This window comes from Pinus tabuliformis, chromosome X, assembly GCF_031772625.1.
Source record: "Pinus tabuliformis cultivar Carrire ecotype Pingquan chromosome X, CPIR1, whole genome shotgun sequence".
Lineage (NCBI taxonomy): Eukaryota > Viridiplantae > Streptophyta > Pinopsida > Pinales > Pinaceae > Pinus > Pinus tabuliformis.
The window spans coordinates 150,336,648-150,347,260 of NC_142308.1; positions in this window are offsets into that span (position 1 = coordinate 150,336,648).

The following is a 10,613-nucleotide window of genomic DNA, read 5'->3' on the forward strand; positions in this document are numbered from 1 at the left end:
CTAGAGTCAAAGTCAGATCTTCCCCATTGAATTTAGGGCCATTACTCAAAATGTATGCATCCTTTGGTAATTGATTAGGAAAACCAGGAAGATTAGAAAAATCGATACATGAATACCTTGAACAAATAGAAGCAACATCTAAGTCCTTCATTTAGCCAGTGGAGCCACCATCAATACTTTGAAACTAGGGACTTTGAATAGTGGAGTTGCCAGGTAGATGATTTCAGCCTTCATATATGTCTGACTACTGTCCACCATCAGAAATCAGATCTGTAACTTGAATGATCTTTCTCGGAGAAGATCTGTCACTTCTTCCACAAGGGCGTTTAGAATGCTTTCAAGTCAGATGTTCAGTTCATAAACTAAACTAGAGATTGACTGAAGCAGCATTCATCTACTATGCACTTGCAGAGCAAGAGTAGTTCGAAGGCTACTTGGCTAACTTCAGGCTCTGTCTGTAGTTTATAAACCAAACAACAATAAAAAACAAACAAAATTTTCGTTCCCCGGTGGAGTCGCCACTATGTTAGGGCCTAAATCTACCTCAGGCTGAGAAAGGCAAGTCTAGGGTAACATCAAACCACGCTTAACTTTGTAGCTAGCCCTACTAGGTCGGGAGAAGGTTCTCTCCTTGTCAATCTCAAGAAAATATAGCAAATGAGGCTTGAGATGACTGATGTAAAGACTAATTTTAGGTTAGGTATATGCTCAGAGGAGTTTGATTGAATTTTATGTTGGTCTGCTGGATCAAAAGTGAAAGGCAGTTTTGGGTCTAGGGAATGGACTTAGTCTTGAAGAGTTTTCTATGGGGCGAGGTAGGCAAATACTTTAGTACTCTGAAATAAGTGAAATGAAAAGTTTTAAGACTGGTGAGGAGTTGGAGAGGGCATGAAAATATCAGGAATACTCTTCAAACAGTAGAAAACATATCAACCTAAATAAACCCTAAGGTAGAGCATTGCAACATCAATTATTTCTACCTTTATACTTGATTCATTTAGTTAAGCTAAAATGAGAGAGATAATGGCACACATAAACACATGATAACTTGAATTACAGAAGGAGAAACAATACTAAATCACCTTGCCACAATAATCCCACAAAATGTTGCAAACCCTGGTCTATTTCCTTGCCAAACTGTAGAGATGAATGTACAATGATGCTCAAAGCTTTCAAAAGAGTCCAACCTTCTACCAAATTCCAACCCCTACATTATGAAATTCATAAAATATATACATTTTCTCATCCTTGTACTAAGGGAATTGAGCTCAACCATTTTCTTCAAAATAGAATCAGTTACATTAAACTTGGGCTGCATTTCTGAAAATAGGTGTTGAAGATGAACTCATATCTCCTAAACCATAGCACCTGTTACAAAAATGAAAGATGTCTTTGTAGATAAGGTCATGGTAGAGAAAAACCTCTCTCAAATTTGGGAAATTCATTTCCAGTTGCTCGCAATCTGTTCCACAAAATCATATCTAAAACATAAAATCATTAAAAATTTAAATCTGTGAAAATGAGCTGTAAATATCTAGTCACATATCCAAATTCATGACACCTGTGAATAGAAGGAAAGAGGTTTTAGTTATATGGCTCATTTTTAACAAAAACCTCCTTGTTGTTTTCAAAATTACTTTCCATCTGGTGTAAAATGGCACCACACTAAAATGACTAAAATAGTAAAAAATATGAAAATTTTTCTTTGTTTTAATGTAGGCTCCAAATATCACTATATATCTCCCACATAGTATCACCTGTGCATAAACTAAAGGAGTTTTTTGTTTTTTGGTATGTGATGAAAAAAAGCCCCTTTCACTTTTGAAAAATTCCTTACCATTATTTCAGAAACTGATTTTCTACTAAACTTGTCATTGTGTGCAACAACTGACCTCAAAACATGCATAACCAAGAATCACTCATTCATTTCGATCATATCTTCTAATCCGGGAGCCGGTTACAGGAGTGTGATATACTGTTGGAAATATTTTTCCGAGCTTCTTCTGATGGACACACTTGTGACATGATTTGTGTTGAACATCATGTGTAAAACGTCTAACAAAAATAGACATAGTAAGAGCTCATGTTGATCCCTGGTGATAGGTTGCGAAGACTGGAACTAACATAGGCAGGGGTGGTATGCGCGGAATTCATTGTCTTATCAGACTGATCACACTTCTTGGTGAAACTTTCACAAGCTCTTCCTTGCTCTCCCATGGAGGTGAAATCAAGGGACTAGTCTCTACTTTTGCGCTACCTTTGTTTCTGTATATCTTCCCACTTCACGTAGCCCCAAACATCAATTTATTCGCATAACCCACTTTTCACATAACAACATTTCAATCCAAGTGTTCAAATATTTATTGTACTTACCTCGCAGTCCTTTGAGGAAGCATCGTTCTGCCTCACTATAGCTGGCTGAAGTATCTACCGCGAAATTGGTGATAAACCCTCCTATAATTCAATCAAGCCAATGGTCCACAACGTGCACGATCTTATCTTCTGATGCTTCCAGTCTGCGCACCAACTCTGGAGTCCACACAATAGGTTTGTCAAGCTTACACCTTCCCAAATTGTTTGCTAGCTTCGCGACCCACCCATACAACTCAGAGGGGAATGATGCAAAGAAAATTTCATGGATTTCCGTATATAAGTAGTATTCTAACCACTCTTCCTTCGATACTCGCAGATTCCTATTTTTTCTGTGTCGCGAACTCGTGAATATTTCTATCCAACCACTCTTCAATTTTTTTCTTTGTCAGATTCCAGTGACACAACATCATACATCTCTTATGCAGATCCTGGTCCTGGCAATGGAACCATTTGTTGGCTTTTTGGGGCTTGACCCAGGTTCAAAGTTGATGTAGCCAGTCAAATCCCGGTACTACTAGACCTTTTGGCAACAGTCCACGGAGCGTGGACTGAGGCCTCACCTAAAGTAGTATGGGAGGATGCTATAACTAGGTTTCCACACCCTGGAGATGTCTGATGAGTTCAAGTGGTCCGCGGATCGACCCGGCACGCACATCGCTATGTGCACTTTCCTGTACCTCGCAGTCTGAGATGTTGCCTTTGTGCAGCCCTACTCAGGGTTTGAACACTATTATTACCTCAGTCCTTACTAGAATTCCAATGTTAGTTTATTATTTTAGAATACTTGCATGCTTCAAATTATACTTAACAACATAAATCATTCATACAGGTGCGCACAGTAAATAAACAATATATTTGCAATTTATATCAAACATGCATTAATCCAAGAACAAATACATAGATTGATACCAAACTTCTCTATATTAATCCCTTCTTTGGTTAAATACTTGACTCCGCCCTACGCACTCAGCTGCAGGGGTCCGTGCACTCAGCTGCAAACTATTAGGCCTCTGTGCACTTAGTTGTAGAGCGTTCTCCTACTCTACGACCAAAGACACACTTCACCTAGTCACTTAGACTCTTGCTCTTCTCTTTTACTACTTCTTCGCTATCTCTTACACTTAGAGCCTCACTCTATTTATACAATCCCATGGTCTACAGACCATGGGTAGGCTGACATTACATTACAAAACTAGGGTGGACAACCCTGTGACTCTATCATACATTTCGCGCTCTGCACCTGAACTTCGCAGAGTATTTACAACAATATCATATCAAACCCTAGGCTTTGAGCCCCAAAACATGCCTTGGGGGGATTCCATGCCCAACACCTTTCCAACTCCATTACCTGACGAGGTGCTGGATAATGTAGGAGGATAGGAGGCATATTCATTGATGGATGGGTTCTCGGTGTACCATCAGATCAAGATCGCGCTAGAGGATAGAAGTAAGATGAATTTTGCGACTGAATGGGGATGCTTTCAGTATACTGTGTTGTCATTTGGATTGAAGAGCTACTATAGGGATTAATGCACGAGTGTTTGGTGATGTAGAAAACCCTCAAGTATCTTCCCGGGATCCTTGGTAGACAGTTAGATTAGCTGCAGTTGTCACAAAGATACATGCATATATATGTTTAACAAACGAATATCAAAGCGAGAAGGAATTATTACCTTGAGTCTTAGTTTGGTGTTGCTGGAGAGCGCAATGCAGCTAGGTGAAATACCCCTGAGCCGACTCTAGATCAAAACCTGTAGATAGCAAAGACAAGCATAATATCACAACATAAAACCTTAATAAACAAATGCATGAACATATAGAAGATATCTAGTTACATATAACTAAGCCACTCATGCTAAAAGATATTGAATAAAAATATAAACAAGTTACACTACCAACATCACGGAGTGGACAACACAACTACAGTTCTATATTGATGTAGAAAGAGTGATTACAAGCATCAGTTGCATCAGCCTTCCCTTACCCCTCTAGCTCCTCTCTCTCTCCCTTCTTAACCTCTTATGATGCCTTAATCTGAGGCTCTGCTCGACAGTCAAATAGGAAATCCTTTCAAATAGTTCAATCTCTTTCCCAATGGCCCTAGCCTTGCATATATAGCATGTGATGTTAGGGTTTCCAAGTCCTTCATGAGTTCCATTAGGCAAAAGCAGTGATGTTTCCATGACTTACCGCTATTTCCCGTTTGCATACCCCATTAGTGTTATAAGCATATTTGGGCACATCAACCCCAAAATCATATGTCGATCATATTAGGGCTCATCAATCCCTAAAAGAGTTGTTTTATACCCTAAAGAAGCTTAGTCATTTGAATGCCTCATTCCCCGAAAGTTCCATCTCACAAATCATCCAGAAAGTGCCTAAACTGAACCATATCTGAAAGCCCTGTGTTAAGGTGAGAAGCATCTCACCTACTACACTATATAAGTGAGATGCATCGCGGTTTGGCCCTTTGGTAAGTGTGATGGGTGAGGTTGGACAAAATTCTGAGACAATTTTTTAGTTGGTTGCTCATGGAATCTTCTAGAAACTTCTCTTGTGCCACTTGCCTCTCTGAATTCTCCCAAGGATGACCAAGGGAACTAGGAAACAATCTCCAATTCCCCTCTCTTGAGGAACTAATTTCAACAAATGGAATGGCATTAATCATCCCCATTAATGACTCACCCTCTTCGAATCATCTATAAAAGGATCTCCCGTCCAAGAGATCAGAGGGCTGAATTATTCTGAGTTGTAAGGAAGTGCTGCTAGTTTCAGTATTGAGGTGAGAGCATTGTGATATTGCTGGTGTGTTCTTGCTGATTCATGAGGTGAAGAAGGCTTGAAGCTGGGAGGATGGCATTGGATCAGACTTCTTATGGGTTGTAATTCTCCTTGATATCAATAAAGTTATTTAAGATTTTTCCCAATTGATTGCATTAATTGTAAATGCATTCATTTGTTTATCATATTTTTTATTCTATGATGTTTATGCTATGATGGATCATTATGCTTTGACAGGTCTTTGTTTTTGTAGCTATGCAAGTACTCTCCAAGCGTGTTAAGTACAAGGAGGAGTTATGGGATTGACAAAAGGAGAGAGAGATCAAGCGAGGATTCAAACGAAAGTTATAGGTTGGTCTTTCATAATCTCTTTCTTATTTGTCACTCATAGGAAAAGATATTGAATTGCTTTAACTGTTGTTTCTAGGTTATCTACCAAACCTAGAGGGTTAGTCGTTCGAAAAGAGACTAATTTTCCCAGAAACAAATTGGAAACTATGCTAGGGAAAACCAGATGAGTGTTTGTCGCTATTTTTTGTTCTATGTTGAATTATATAAACTATAGACAGAGTCTAAAGCTAGCCAGGAAGCTTTCGAACCGCTCTTGTTCTGCAATTGCGTAGTAGATAAATGTTGCTTTAGTCAATCTCTGGTTTAGTTTATGAATTAAACATTTGACTTGAAAACACATCTAGATTCCCTTTTGGTAGATTAGTAACCTCTTAGGACATTCCATCATACTTTGCTTATCATTGTTCATCAAAATCAAGCTTAATCCATTGAAAACTACTGCAAATTTGAGCCAAAACCATTTTCAGAAGCGCTCCTTGACCATCACATTGTCTTCCACTGTGACTTGATATGCATCTCACTTCCTGAGTGAGAAAAGTGCGATGCATCTAACTCTCTGTAGAGGCCAGGTGCGATGATTGATTGAACTCAATTTCCAATCTAGGAGTTGAGGGTTTTTTTACTAGTTTTCATTCTTGTTTGGTTGCTTGCTAAATTTGAACAATACCTCATCACTGAAGCTAACTTACATCACTCAAATCAGCCTCTATTTAGAATAGGATTAGTAAATGTTTTTGTGTTTGTTTTTCATTTACAATCCATTGTCAAAAGTAATATTAATCGATTTGTCATTTTGATAGAAAAGTGTCATAAAATCTTCCATTTTTTGTCGAAAAAGTGAAGTGTCACAAATCCTCCTTCATAACTTATCGATTAAACTATTCTTGATGCATTTGATTTGATTTGAGTTCATTCAAAGTGTCAAAAAGATATTTCCTCAAGTTTGAAAGTGTCATTTTGAGTCTTCCTTTCTCTCTCTGAAGAAAAATTGTAGAAAATTGCCATTTTGTGTGAAACATTTTGAATCATTGTTGCATTTATTTTTCCTTCTTGAATCATTCACATTAGGGAGAGATGAAAACAAATACATGCATTTTTCATTGTGCATATTAAGGTTTGTGAATGCTTGATAGGAATAGCTAGGGAAATTGCATTAGATGTGCTCTTTGCTCTTTGTCAAAGATCTGATTGCTCTATCCTTTACTACCTAAGGTTTTCATCGTTCAAACTAAATCAAAAGTTTGTTTATCATGATAGTTGCATTTTAGGAATTGTGAACATACATCACACAGTGAACCCTAAAAGGAAAAATTTTAAGAAATATCAACTTAAAATGAACCTCAATTAATCTAATAACGCATTGGAACCTAATGCAACACATCTAGAGGTCTAGGCTAGAGACGTGTTCCGGTGTCGTTAAACCTAGTGGCTATCATTTTCATTGAAGGTTGGGTGATTCCTCCTCTTTGATATGACAAGTTCTAGCATGGATTTGTGCTCCCCATACCGTCGCATATATATTGGGAGACCATAATAGACTTAAATCCTTTATCCATAGGAAACCAAGTTTACCGCCTTATCAATTGCAATGCTCTGAACACAAAATTCGGGAAGATTGACTACCGTACATAAAGTCCCTGGTAATTTCTCTTTAATTTATCATGAACGTGTAGATTGCAATTGTTCTAGTAACCCTTTTTGTCTAGATTCTCCAGAGTAGTCACTTTAATTCCTTTTCGACTCTTTAAAATAAAAGGTTCATCTGAGCACTTGTCCTTTCAGGCTCATTAAAAATCAAAGGCAACTAGAGTCATATTTAAATTTTTCTTGACTCTTTAAAACTGAAAAAGCAAAGTTGTGTCCAAGTATCATTAAAATTAATTGATCGCGAATAACATCCCTATTCCCTAGTTGATCCTAAGTTAAAAAATATGGCGACAAATCCGGAATCCACTGATCAAGGAATTCCTTCTGATGGGAATCCTAGTCCTTTTCCTTCTTTTGGAAATATTGGTGCTCCTTATATGGCTACATTGTCCCTTCCAGGATTTACCATTGGCTTGCTAGTCTGGTTGTTTTCAATCTCCTTGGTTCAAAATGTCATGAATTCTCCGCAATTGAGTACACCTCCAACTGGAAAAAATCAACCTCCAGTTGATCCTAAAGTTGACCCTTTGCCTTCTTCCTCGTTTGTTTCTTCCTCCCCTTCTTCCTCTTCACCTGGTGAAACTATTGGTACTAGTAACCAGGTGGCTAAGAAGAAGAAGAAAGGGAAGAAGAAAATTCAACAGAAGGGAAACCAAACAACCATTGCCGTGAATGCAACCACTGATGAGAAACCATCCGTTAAACCTCACAAAGTTCGATATCCATGCAAACTTTATGCGGGAAACCATCTTCTTTGAAGTTATCTTGATATTCCTCAGATCTTAGAAGAATGGTCTTCCCGTTCAAATCATCCTGTGTCATCAACTTCTGGAAATCATGTTGGTGACACACCAGCAACTAGTGATAGTAAAGTTCATGGAAAGAAGGGAAAAGTCAAGTTTCCATGGAGGTTGTGTGAAGGGAATCACCCCATTCACTTTTTTCCCTATCTGGATGAAGCTAAGAAAGTGTTGGATAACCTTCCTGCTTCACCGTAGTGACTTCCATCTGGTTATAGGAAACTCTCCCTAAATCCTTCACTAGTTGATGAGCCAACTGACCAAAATCAACCGTCAGTTGAACCCACTCTCTCTGAAAGTGAATCCTATGAGTCTATACCCGACCAAAATCAACATGTCGAGGTAATAGTTGACCCGATTTCACCTTTGGTAAATCATACCTTTTTCGAAGAGAGTGAACACCATACCACTCAGGTTCTTTTTGTTTCTTCAGATTCAAATGAGATTGGGGGCAATCCTACTGTTCCATCAAGACAGGAGGAAAATCCTCCCACTCTCGTAACTCAAGGGGTTAATTCTCCCATTTCTACAGTACCCCCTCCAAGTAGTCTAGTCACTTCCTTTGATTGGAATCGACTGGCAGGATTTCGCCTTCCTTCTTATGTGCCTTTCCATAACATAGTACAAATTTGTAAAATGATTGTATATGGCACTATTATATATGAAGGTGCATCATTGAGTATCCTTTCCTCAACTACTTGGAAAGCGCTTGGTTCGCCACCACTTGTACCTGTTACACAAAATTTGTTGGGTTTTAACAGAGGAACGAGTCAACCGTTAGGGATCCTCCCTCAGTTACCTATAATTTGGGAGGAAAAACTATTTATCTAAATGTGATGGCAGTCCCAGGCCCATTAGATTATAATTTACTTCTTGGGCGCAACTATGTTTATGACATGGGAGCTATTGTTTCAACACTCTTCCCAGTGATTTGTTTTCCGCATGAAGGCAGGATTGTCACCATTGACCAGCTTTCATTTCCCGGTCCAAATATGGCTCCCAGTCAACCATCTTCCCTAAGTGGTCCTTTTGTACCAATGGTATCAGCCCTACCACAGGTTAATTATGTGTCAGCCTCATTAAAAAATGAAACAAGGAGTATGAGGATAGTTCTTTTACTGTGTAAACCTTGTTAAAAAATGAAACAGGCCTCTGAGGATAGTTCATTGTCTTGTGTCAACCTCATTAAAAAATGAAACAAGGTTATTTGAGGATACTTCTTTACTATGTCAACCTCATTAAAAAAATGAAACAAGCCAATGAGAATAGTTCCTTATCTTGTGTCAAGCTCGTTCAAAAATGAAACAAGTAATTTGAGGATAGTTCATGGTCTTGTATCAACCTCGTTAAAAATGAAACAAGGGTTCGAGGATAGTTCCTTGTCTTGTGTCAACCTCTATAAAAAATAAAACAAGGGTTAATGAGGATAGTTCTTTTACTGTGTCAACCTCATTAAAAAATGAAAAAGCTCTTATGAGGACAATTCCTTGTCTTGTGTCAACCTCGTTAAAAAATGAAACAAGGAATATGAGCATAGTTCCTTGTCTTGTGACAAGCTCATTAAAAAATGAAACAAGGTCCCCTAGATCAAAGTTCCAAGTCGAGTCTTTGAGTAGATCTTGTAAAATCCCAGTCAAGGCTTTCACTTGATCTCGTAAAATAACCTTCATTCCATCCGCCTGATAGCCACGAGTAGTCTACTTAGGTGAATGTAATGAAGCTTGGGAGGCATCCACCTAGTGGTAAAGATAACTTTCCCTGTAGGTTATGTGAAGGGAATCACTCCATTCACCTTTGTCTATCTGGATGAAGCCAAAAAGGTGTTGGATAACCATCTTGTTGTTGGGTGTGGAGCTTGATTATCTTCTGTATTCAAAGGTTTTAGCCAGATGTATACCCTAGGAAGACTGTACACCCCTCCATGTGGGGGGGACTTGTCGCCCTCGTGGGGGTCCGGGGGGGCTAATCCTCCCCTAGCTGGGGGGCCCGGGGGCCAGTTGGGGTTCGGGGGCAGCGCCCCCGAGGCTAAAAAAATAGATGTAAAATTGCCTTGTAAAAGTCTAGTAATTTCTAGTCAATCTGAGCCGTTCATTAGGCGGATATCTAACGGTGGAAGTTATGTTTAGTTTAGGGTTTTTTTGCCCTAGAAGGAAACCCCTCACTATATATGAGGGAATTGTATTACATCTATGTATATCTGTATTCGGGGTGAGGAAAAGAGAGGAGATTGAGAGTAAAGAGGGAGTTACAGCGAATCTGTTGTAGGTTGTATCTCTTTAGTTTGCTGGATAATATAATAAAAGAAGGACTGGATGTTTCTCCGTGGATGTAGCCCAAACTGGGTGAACCATGTATATCTGTGTCTCTCTTGTTTTATGTGTTTTTTGTGTTAATACTTCTGCAATATTTTATATGTTCCATTTCTTTGTAATATATAATTTTCTAACAATTGGTATTAGAACCGAAGGTCTATTTGGCTGATAAACTTGCCGAAAAGAGAAGGGTTCCTAGTTCGAGTGGGAGCAATGGAGAAAGATGGTAGGTTTAGGGTCGAAAAATTCAATGGCGAAAACTGCCAGCTGTGGAAGATGCAGATGGAAGATTATCTGTATCAGAGAGATTTGTACCTACCATTGAGCGGAATGACAAAGAATCCGACGA